Genomic DNA, 12,092 nt, shown 5'->3' with positions numbered 1-12,092 from the left:
TTCCCACACCCCCTTCCGCCCGCGCAAAGGACGCAAATCTGGGGATATTCAAAAATCTCAGAGACTATTAAGGCTCGAGTAACCAAATTTGGTATCCGCACTCCTGTTAGATCTTACTATAAAACGTGTATCTCAAAATTTCGCCCCACCCCCTTCCGCCCACACAAAGGACGAAAATCTGTTGCATCCACAATATTGCACATTCGAGAAAACTAAAAACGCAGAATCATAGATAATGACCATATCTATCAGATTGCTGATCTGGATCAGATCAGATCATTTTTATAGCATTAGAACAAATCAATTTGCAGTGGCTACGCAGCGCCCGACGTCACGCTCAGACTGATTTTCTGTCTCTCTCGCACGCACTCTTTGTCGTGTCGTTTAATATTAGCGGCGTCTTGCCGGAGGAGAGCCATACTGACTTAGTATTCGGGTATAACCGTAGAGTTGCGGTGTCCGCAGCAACTCACAACGTTCCCCTCGTTTTTTATACCCGATACTCAAAATGAGTATTGGGTATATTAATTTGTGGTAAAAGTGGATGTGTGTAACGTCCAGAAGGAATCGTTTCCGACCCATAAAGTATATATATTCTTGATCAGCATCAATAGCCGAGTCGATTGAGCTGTCTGTCGTCTTCGTCGTCCGTCGTCGTCCGTCCGTCCTTCAGCGCTAGTGCTCAAAGACTATAAGAGCTAGAGCAACGATGTTTTGATCCAGACTTCTGTGATATGTCACTGCTACAAAATATTTCAAAACTTGCCCGCCACTTCCGCCCCCACAAAGGACGAAAATCTGTGGCATCCACAATTTTGAAGATATGAGAAACCTAAAACGGAGAATTGTAGAGAATGACATATCTTTAAGATGCGGAATCTGAATTGGATCGTATATTAATTATAGCCAGCATCAAGAAAACAATTTCATTTTTTCTCGCCTGTCTCTCTCTACACACACGTAGCATATGCGGCTTTGCTTAGAGTAAAACATTAGCGCCTAGATCTCAGAGACTATAAAAGCTAGAGCAACCAAATTTGGTATCCAACTCCTAATATATCGGACGAGACGAGTTTGTTTCAAATTTTGCCACACCCTTCGCCCCCGCAAAGGACGAAAATCTGGGGATATTCAAAATCTCAGAGACTATTAAGGCTAGAGTAACCAAATTTGGTATCCGCACTTCTGTTAGATCTTACTATAAAAACGTATATCTCAAAATTTCGCCCCACCCCTTCCGCCCCACAAAAGACGAAAATCTGTTGCATCCACAATATTGCAATTCGAGAAAACTAAAAACGCAGAATCATAGATAATGACCATATCTATCAGATTGCTGAATCTGGATCAGATCAGATCATTTTTATAGCCAATAGGAACAAATCAATTTGCAGTGGCTACGCAGCGCCCGACTTCACGCTCAGACTGATTTTCTGTCTCTCTCGCACGCACTCTTTGTCGTGTCGTTTAATATTAGCGGCGTCTGCCGGAGGAGAGCCATACTGACTTAGTATCGGGTATAACGTAGAGTTGCGGTGTCCGCAGCACTCACAACGTTCCCCCTCGTTATACCCGATACTCAAAATGAGTATTGGGGTATATTAGATTTGTGGTAAAAGTGGATGTGTGTAACGTCCAGAAGGAATCGTTTCCGACCCATAAAGTATATATATTCTTGATCAGCATCAATAGCCGAGTCGATTGAGCCCTGTCTGTCTGTCCGTCCGTGTCTGTCGTCTGTCCGTCCTTCAGCGCCTAGTGCTCAAAGACTATAAGAGCTAGAGCAACGATGTTTTGGATCCAGACTTCTGTGATATGTCACTGCTACAAAAATATTTCAAAACTTGCCACCGCCCACTTCCGCCCCCACAAAGGACGAAAATCTGTGGCATCCACAATTTTAAAGATATGAGAAAAACCAAAAACGTAGAATTGTAGAGAATGACCATATCTTTTAAGACTGCGGAATCTGAATTGGATCGTATTATTATTATAGCCAGCATCAAGAAAACAATTTCATTTTTTTCTCGCCCTGTCTCTCTCTAACACACACGTAGCATAGGCGGCTTTGCTTAGAGTAAAACATTAGCGCCTAGATCTCAGAGACTATAAAAGCTAGAGCAACCAAATTTGTATCCACACTCCTAATATATCGGACCGAGACGAGTTTGTTTCAAAATTTCGCCACACCCCCTTCCGCCCCCGCAAAGGACGAAAATCTGGGGATATTCAAAAATCTCAGAGACTATTAAGGCTAGAGTAACCAAATTTGGTATCCGCACTCCTGTTAGATCTTACTATAAAACGTGTATCTCAAAATTTCGCCCCACCCCCTTCCGCCCACACAAAGGACGAAAATCTGTTGCATCCACAATATTGCACATTCGAGAAAACTAAAAACGCAGAATCATAGATAATGACCATATCTATCAGATTGCTGAATCTGGATCAGATCAGATCATTTTTATAGCCAATAGGAACAAATCAATTTGCAGTGGCTACGCAGCGCCCGACGTCACGCTCAGACTGATTTTCTGTCTCTCTCGCACGCACTCTTTGTCGTGTCGTTTAATATTAGCGGCGTCTGCCGGAGGAGAGCCATACTGACTTAGTATCGGGTATAAACTGTAGAGTTGCGGTGTCCGCAGCAACTCACAACGTTCCCCTCGTTATACCCGATACTCAAAATGAGTATTGGGGTATATTAGATTTGTGGTAAAAGTGGATGTGTGTAACGTCCAGAAGGAATCGTTTCCGACCCATAAAGTATATATATTCTTGATCAGCATCAATAGCCGAGTCGATTGAGCCCTGTCTGTCTGTCCGTCTGTCCGTCTGTCTGTCCGTCCCCTTCAGCGCCTAGTGCTCAAAGACTATAAGAGCTAGAGCAACGATGTTTTGGATCCAGACTTCTGTGATATGTCACTGCTACAAAAATATTTCAAACTTCTGCACCGCCCACTTCCGCCCCCACAAAGGACGAAAATCTGTGGCATCCACAATTTTAAAGATATGAGAAAACCAAAAACGTAGAATTGTAGAGAATGACCATATCTTTAAGACTGCGGAATCTGAATTGGATCGTATTATTATTATAGCCAGCATCAAGAAAACAATTTCATTTTTTCTCGCCCTGTCTCTCTCTAACAACACGTAGCATAGGCGGCTTTGCTTAGAGTAAAACATTAGCGCTAGATCTCAGAGACTATAAAAGCTAGAGCAACCAAATTTGGTACCACACTCCTAATATATCGGACCGAGACGAGTTTGTTTCAAAATTTCGCCACACCCCTTCCGCCCCGCAAAGGACGAAAATCTGGGATATTCAAAATCTCAGAGACTATTAAGCTAGAGTAACCAAATTTGGTATCCGCACTCCTGTTAGATCTTACTATAAAACGTGTATCTCAAATTTCACCCACCCCTTCCGCCCACACAAAGACGAAAATCTGTTGCATCCACAATATTGTACATTCGAGAAAACTAAAAACGCAGAATCATAGATAATGACCATATCTATCAGATTGCTGAATCTGGATCAGATCAGATCATTTTTATAGCCAATAGGAACAAATCAATTTGCAGTGGCTACGCAGCGCCGACGTCACGCTCAGACTGATTTTCTGTCTCTCTCGCACGCACTCTTTGTCGTGTCGTTTAATATTAGCGGCGTCTGCCGGAGGAGAGCCATACTGACTTAGTATCGGGTATAACTGTAGAGTTGCGTGTCCGCAGCAACTCACAACGTTCCCCCTCGTTATACCCGATACTCAAAATGAGTATTGGGTATATTAGATTTGTGGTAAAAGTTGATTGTGTTTAACGTCCAAAAGGAATCGTTCCGACCCATAAAGTATATATATTCTTGATCAGCAACAATAGCCAAGTCGATTGAGCCAGTCTGTCTGTCCGTCTGTCCGTCCGTCCGTCTGTCGTCTGTCCGTCCCCTTCAGCGCCTAGTGCTCAAAGACTATAAGAGCTAGAGCAACCATGTTTGGATCCAGACTTCTGTAATATTCACTGCTACAAGAATATTTTGTTTATACTTATTGTTTATTTGTAATATTTTTGTTCGTAAAAACAAATATTATTCACTATTATTTACATTCATATGCCAAAATAGATAAATTCATTCAATTTAGAATTCATAAAATCGACTTCAGCACACTTAGTTAAAATATAAGAATTCTTGGCCATGCCAATTTTACCTATTTATTTGAAAGACATTAAGACGTTAAAGCGAAAACCTCAGCCATACAAATCCAATTTCGGACGAATGGACTATATATCTCGGGACTAGAAAAAAAATAAGCATCCGAAACTCACTGATCCCGCCGCCAGATACTGGTTCTTGTAGTAATATGCCACAACGCAACTACAATAGAAACAGCTGTTGTCACTAGCAAAGACTTTGGTGTCATAAGTTTGGGAACCAGTGGCTTAAGCTGTAGCTTGGATTTTGGACACAGAGCGCGTAAGCTTCTTTCGTCGCTCCAGAAGCAGCTTTTCTTCGACGTTCCTCTGTTCTTTTTCTTTAAGAATTAGAATTTCAACTTCCTTTTCTATTACAGTCAAGCTGTACTTATCATATAGCTTGCTGGAAGTTTTCAATAAACTTCAAATGGCAAATCTTCTGGTAGCCTTGATAAAAGACAATGCACTGATGCCATATCACAGTCCTCCTTAAATATTTCATATTGAACGATGCAGTAAAATCGCTGCCGTCACGAAGATTGGTGATACATGGTGAGCAAGAAAGTATCGTATAGACGGACTACAGCTTTGTATGATTTAAACTGTGTCCAAACCAGTCAAGTACCACGGTAAAGCGAACAAAGTGCCTACCGTAGAACGTTGAAGAAACTGGTAAAGTTCTGGCTCTCAAAATTTACAACAGGCCAGATAACATCAGCCGCCTTTGGTGGCCTCCATTTGTCTCTTGCATGCACTCGGAGAAGTGCGTGTGACAGTTGCTCCATATAGCATACGCCACTTTTTCTCCAGCACCAGGAGAAATGTAACTGCCACATCATTATAACTTGATAGTAGCGCAGATTCGGATACTTTTTAATAACCCGTAGAATAAGAACGGTAAGTTGGTCCTGAAGTGCAATACGTTGTTATATGTATTCCAGGAGGAAAATCTTTTTTAGAGACGATTTACATCCAAGACTACTTGGTTGTATTCAGGTGGTTTTGAAAATTCATCAAGAGTTGGAGCTCGCTCTAACTAGTCACATCAACGCCAGCCAACTGAGGCACAGAATCCGTCGCAAATTATCGTTACCAATCCATAGGACGTCAAGGCTAACTTTTTTTAGAGTATTCAAAGATATATTTTGGTTGTCGCTCTGAGCAATTAATTCTTCTATCTCCAGCCGTTTTCTGTGCTCATCATCGTTCTCGGGGGAATTTTCAAAACTAGAGCAGGCTGATCGATTTTTATTTCATCAACATTGCTCATTGTTCCCAAATAAGCAATTTCCGTAATGCTCTCGCTAAGATATTTTAATAATTTTTTTTTATTTAGCTTTGCAGCAATTTATTTTATTAATACATTCAAATCTAACATTCGTGAAAACATAAAACATAGGAGATTATATTTATGCAAAAAACAAGATGTGTTAAAGTACAGAAATTTTTTTTTTTTTTGTTTGTTTATTTTAAAACTTGCCCCGCCCATTTCCGCCCCACAAAGGCGAAAATCTGTGGCATCCACAATTTCGACGATACGAGAAAACTAAAAACGCAGAATCGTAGAAGATGACTATATCTTCTAGAGTGCAAAATCTGAACCAGATCGTATAATTATTATAGCCAGCATCAAGAAACAATTTCATTTTTTCTCGCCCTGTCTCTCTCTAACACAACGTTCCCCTCGTTTATCGGTATATTTACGGTATTCTGAAGGTCAAACGTATGACGGCAAACATGCATTGAATAGTAATAAACAGGACCGTAAATAAAATTTTTTTTTTTTAATCGAAAAATCTCTTACTTTTAATGACTAGAAAAACACTATTTACACCAAAATCTTTATTTTTGTACAATCTCTGCATTGCCGCCCATGATTTGTGAACTTTTGATTTTTTACGATTTTCTTCACAGATAATCATTATTTTCGAGTAATTTGATACAACTTAGACTTAATCATTATTCTTGATCAAAAAAATAAAACTAAATAATAATAATGATTATCTATGATTTTAATTTTTTTCGCTTAAAATAAAACTCAACATGAATTTTCGGCTTGTGTATTAGAATGTTCGCTAATATTATTGCATATCCTTGTCCAAAGGACCACAAAGCTACACCCTTCGCTAAAATTTTCAGAAATACGTTTAATTAATAAGTTTTATTTAATTTTACAAAAAGTAATTTCGACAATGATTCGTCCGCGAGGTTGCATCCCTGATCAGTGAGCATAATTTTAAGTGTCGAAAATTATCTCTCAAACTAACTTGGGTCGCAGGAACTGAGTGCACCACTTTGGCCAGCTGGTATAAGTTAGGGAAACGGTATCGAAGCTCCTCCAATACTCCATAATATTGGAGGTCAAGCAAATTGGATTTGGGGTATAGTCGTCAATTTCGGCATATCCTTTCTTGATGAGATCTGCTCGCTCTCCATCCTCAGTTTCGTCTTCTGAAGCTACCTCAATAGTTTGCAAAAAACTCGTTTCAATAGCGAGCAGTGTTTGAGTTTTGCGATGTACCGAACGAAGTTGTCGCGCTTGAGCTGCTTGAGCAAGGCTGTGCTATTGCACTAGTCTGAAATATTAATTATACCCGATACTCAAAATGAGTATTGGGTATATTAGATTTGTGGTAAAATTGGATGTGTGTAACGTCCAGACGGAATCGTTTCCGACCCCATAAAGTATTATATATTCTTGATCAGCATCAATAGCCGAGTCGATTGAGCCCTGTCTGTCTGTCCGTCCGTCCGTCTGTCCGTCCGTCCGTCTGTCCGTCCCCTTCAGCGCCTAGTGCTCAAAGACTATAAGAGCTAGAGCAACGATGTTTTGGACCCAGACTTCTGTGATATGTCACTGCTACAAAAATATTTCAGAACTTCTCACCGCCCACTTCCGCCATCACAAAGGACGAAAATCTGTGGCATCCACAATTTTAAAGATATGAAAAAAACCAAAAACGTAGAATTGTAGAGAATGACCATATCTTTAAGACTGCGGAATCTGAATTGGATCGTATTATTATTATAGCCAGCATCAAGAAAACAATTTCATTTTTTCTCGCCCTGTCTCTCTCTAACACACACGTAGCATAGGCGGCTTTGCTTAGAGTAAAACATTAGCGCCTAGATCTCAGAGACTATAAAAGCTAGAGCAACCAAATTTGGTATCCACACTCCTAATATATCGGACCGAGACGAGTTTGTTTCAAAATTTCGCCACACCCCTTCCGCCCCCGCAAAAGACGAAAATCTGGGATATTCAAAAATCTCAGAGACTATTTAGGCTAGAGTAACCAAATTTGGTATCCGCACTTCTGTTAGATCTTACTATAAAACGTGTATCTCAAAATTTCGCCTCACCTCCTTCCGCCCACACAAAGGACGAAAATCTGTTGCATCCACAATATTGCACATTCGAGAAAACTAAAAACGCAGAATCATAGATAACGACCATATCTATCAGATTGCTGAATCTGGACCAGATCAGATAATTTTTATAGCCAAAAGGAACAAATCAATTTGCACTGGCTACGCAGCGCTCGACGTCACGCTCAGACTGATTTTCTGTCTCTCTCGCACGCACTCTTTGTCGTGTCGTTTAATATTAGCAGCGTCTGCCGGAGGAGAGCCATACTGACTTAGTATCGGGTATAACTGTAGAGTTGCGGTGTCCGCAGCAACTCACAACGTTCCCCCTCGTTATACCCGATACTCAAATGAGTATTGGGGTATATTAGATTTGTGGTAAAAGTGGATGTGTGTAACGTCCAGAAGGAATCGTTTCCGACCCCATAAAGTATATATATTCTTGATCAGCATCAATAGCCGAGTCGATTGAGCCCTGCCTGTCTGTCCGTCCGTCCGTCTGTCCGTCTGTCCGTCCGTCCGTCTGTCCGTCCCCTTCAGCGCCTAGTGCTCAAAGACTATAAGAGCTGGAGCAACGATGTTTTGTATCCAGACTTCTGTGATATGTCACTGCTACAAAAATATTTCAAAACTTCGCCCCGCCCACTTCCGCCCCCACAAAGGACGAAAATCTGTGGCATCCACATTTTTAAAGATACGATAAAACCAAAAACGCAGAATCGTAGAGAATGACTATATGTTTTAGAATGTAAGATCTCAACCAGATCGTATAATTATTATAGCCAGAATCAAGAAAACAATTTCATTCTTTCTCGCTCTGTCTCTCTCTAACACACAGGTTTCATGGTCGGTTTTGCCAATTGCAAAATATGAGTTCAAGGATCTCAGAACCTATAAGAGCCAGAGCAACCAAATTTGGTATCCACACTCCTGTGATATCGGACCTTGACCGTTTCGTGTCCAAATTTCGCCACACCCCCTTCCGCCCCGCAAAGGACAAAAATCTGGGGCATCCACAAATCTCAGAGACTGTTAAGGCTAGAGTAACCAAATTTGGCATCCGCACTTCTGTTAGATCTCACTATAAAACGTATATCTCAGAATTTCGCCCCACCCCCTTCCGCCCCCACAAAGAACGAAAATCTGTTGCATCCACAATATTGCACATTCGAGAAAACTAAAAACGCAGAATCATAGATAACGACCATATCTATCAGATTGCTGAATCTGGACCAGATCAGATAATTTTTATAGCCAAAAGGAACAAATCAATTTGCACTGGCTACGCAGCGCTCGACGTCACGCTCAGACTGATTTTCTGTCTCTCTCGCACGCACTCTTTGTCGTGTCGTTTAATATTAGCAGCGTCTGCCGGAGGAGAGCCATACTGACTTAGTATCGGGTATAACTGTAGAGTTGCGGTGTCCGCAGCAACTCACAACGTTCCCCCTCGTTATACCCGATACTCAAAATGAGTATTGGGGTATATTAGATTTGTGGTAAAAGTGGATGTGTGTAACGTCCAGAAGGAATCGTTTCCGACCCCATAAAGTATATATATTCTTGATCAGCATCAATAGCCGAGTCGATTGAGCCCTGTCTGTCTGTCCGTCCGTCCGTCTGTCCGTCTGTCCGTCTGTCCGTCGTCCGTCTGTCCGTCCCCTTCAGCGCCTAGTGCTCAAAGACTATAAGAGCTGGAGCAACGATGTTTTGTATCCAGACTTCTGTGATATGTCACTGCTACAAAAATATTTCAAAACTTCGCCCCGCCCACTTCCGCCCCACAAAGGACGAAAATCTGTGGCATCTACATTTTTAAAGATACGATAAAACCAAAAACGCAGAATCGTAGAGGATGACTATATGTTTTAGAATGTAAAATCTCAACCAGATCGTATAATTATTATAGCCAGAATCAAGAAAACAATTTCATTCTTTCTCGCTCTGTCTCTCTCTAACACACAGGTTTCATGGTCGGTTTTGCCAATTGCAAAATATGAGTTCAAGGATCTCAGAACCTATAAGAGCCAGAGCAACCAAATTTGGTATCCACACTCCTGTGATATCGGACCTTGACCGTTTCGTGTCCAAATTTCGCCACACCCCCTTCCGCCCCCGCAAAGGACAAAAATCTGGGGCATCCACAAATCTCAGAGACTGTTAAGGCTAGAGTAACCAAATTTGGCATCCGCACTTCTGTTAGATCTCACTATAAAACGTATATCTCAGAATTTCGCCCCACCCTCTTCCGCCCCCACAAAGAACGAAAATCTGTTGCATCCACAATATTGCACATTCGAGAAAACTAAAAACGCAGAATCATAGATAACGACCATATCTATCAGATTGCTGAATCTGGACCAGATCAGATAATTTTTATAGCCAAAAGGAACAAATCAATTTGCACTGGCTACGCAGCGCCCGACGTGACGCTCAGACTGATTTTCTGACTCTCCCGCACGCACTCTTTGTCTAGTCGTTTAATATTAGCAGCGTCTGCCGGAGGAGAGCCATACTGACTTAGTATCGGGTATAACTGTAGAGTTGCGGTGTCCGCAGCAACTCACAACGTTTATCTCAGAATTTCGCCCCACCCCCTTCCGCCCCCACAAAGAACGAAAATCTGTTGCATCCACAATATTGCACATTCGAGAAAACTAAAAACGCAGAATCATAGATAACGACCATATCTATCAGATTGCTGAATCTGGACCAGATCAGATAATTTTTATAGCCAAAAGGAACAAATCAATTTGCAGTGGCTACGCAGCGCCCGCCGTCACGCTCAGACTGATTTTCTGTCTCTCTCGCACGCACTCTTTGTCGTGTCGTTTAATATTAGCGGCGTCTGCCGGAGGAGAGTTATACTGACTTAGTATCGGGTATAACCGTAGAGTTGCGGTGTCCGCAGCAACTCACAACGTTCCCCTCGTTTTTAATATGTTATGTTGTATTTATAAAATGATATAAATACTAACGGGAGCTGCAGCTGAGTGGAGAGACTTGAAAAGGCTTCTTAATACCCTGGAACCGGCATACCTTGCAACAGTAAAATTACAAAGCACTCAATATTCATGGGTGACTTCTACAAGCTATGGCTGGAGCTCAAGCCACTGTGGCAGCAGCAAGTACCAGTGAAAGCCAAGCTTTGAGCCAAAGCATCTGTGACAGAGAGGAGAGCCTTTTGGGGTGCGATGCAATCGTTTGCAGTATCTACTTGGATCCACGGTTAAGACGAGTATTGCTGCAGAACCCAATAAGCCTGATGCTCGCCAGAGCTCAGTTAAAGCTGCTTCTCTTGCAGCTTTTTAATTTGAAAGAACCCGTTAGTATTTATATCATTTATATACATATAACATAACATTAAAACTTAATATTTCAGACTAGTGCAATAGCACAGCCTTGCTAAACGTATTTCCGACAACAAAACCAAAAAAAACGAGGGGAACGTTGTGAGTTGCTGCGGACACCGCAACTCTACGGTTATACCCGATACTAAGTCAGTATGGCTCTCCTCCGGCAGACGCCGCTAATATTAAACGACACGACAAAGAGTGCGTGCGAGAGAGACAGAAAATCAGTCTGAGCGTGACGTCGGGCGCTGCGTAGCCACTGCAAATTGATTTGTTCCTATTGGCTATAAAAATGATCTGATCTGATCCAGATTCAGCAATCTGATAGATATGGTCATTATCTATGATTCTGCGTTTTTAGTTTTCTCGAATGTGCAATATTGTGGATGCAACAGATTTTCGTTCTTTGTGTGGCGGAACGGGTGGGCCGAAATTTTGAGATACACGTTTTATAGTAAGATCTAACAGGAGTGCGGATACCAAATTTGGTTACTCTAGCCTTAATAGTCTCTGAGATTTGTGGATGCCCCAGATTTTCGTCCTTTGCGTGGGAGGAAGGGGGTGTGACAAAATTTTGAAACAAACTCGTCTCGGTCCGATATATTAGGAGTGTGGATACTAAATTTGGTTGCTCTAGCTTTTATAGTCTCTGAGATCTAGGCGCTAATGTTTTACTCTAAGCAAAGCCGAATATGCTACGTGTGTGTTAGAGAGAGACAGGGCGAGAAAAAATGAAATTGTTTTCTTGATGCTGGCTATAATAATAATACGATCCAATTCAGATTCCGCAGTCTTAAAGATATGGTCATTCTCTACAATTCTACGTTTTTGGTTTTCTCATATCTTTAAAATTGTGGATGCCACAGATTTTCGTCCTTTGTGGGGCGGAAGTGGCGGGCGAAGTTTTGAAATATTTTTGTAGCAGTGACATATCACAGAAGTCTGGATCCAAAACATCGTTGCTCTAGCTCTTATAGTCTTTGAGCACTAGGCGCTGAAGGGACGGACAGACGGACGGACGGACAGACAGACAGGGCTCAATCGACTCGGCTATTGATGCTGATCAAGAATATATATACTTTATGGGGTCGGAAACGATTCCTTCTGGACGTTACACACATCCACTTTTACCACAAATCTTATATACCCCAATACTCATTTTGAGTATCGGGTATA

The 12,092-nt window shown here is 41.6% G+C and overlaps 1 pseudogene; it reads right to left on the bottom strand.

The window, feature by feature from the left end:
* Positions 1 to 4,296: 4,296 nt before the first annotated feature.
* On the bottom strand, positions 4,297 to 10,639 carry LOC117191687 (annotated as a pseudogene).
* Positions 10,640 to 12,092: the final 1,453 nt, after the last annotated feature.

This window comes from Drosophila miranda, assembly GCF_003369915.1.
Source record: "Drosophila miranda strain MSH22 chromosome Y unlocalized genomic scaffold, D.miranda_PacBio2.1 Contig_Y1_pilon, whole genome shotgun sequence".
In the NCBI taxonomy this organism is placed as follows: Eukaryota; Metazoa; Arthropoda; class Insecta; order Diptera; family Drosophilidae; genus Drosophila; species Drosophila miranda.
This window is presented reverse-complemented; position numbering and strand designations above follow the sequence as displayed.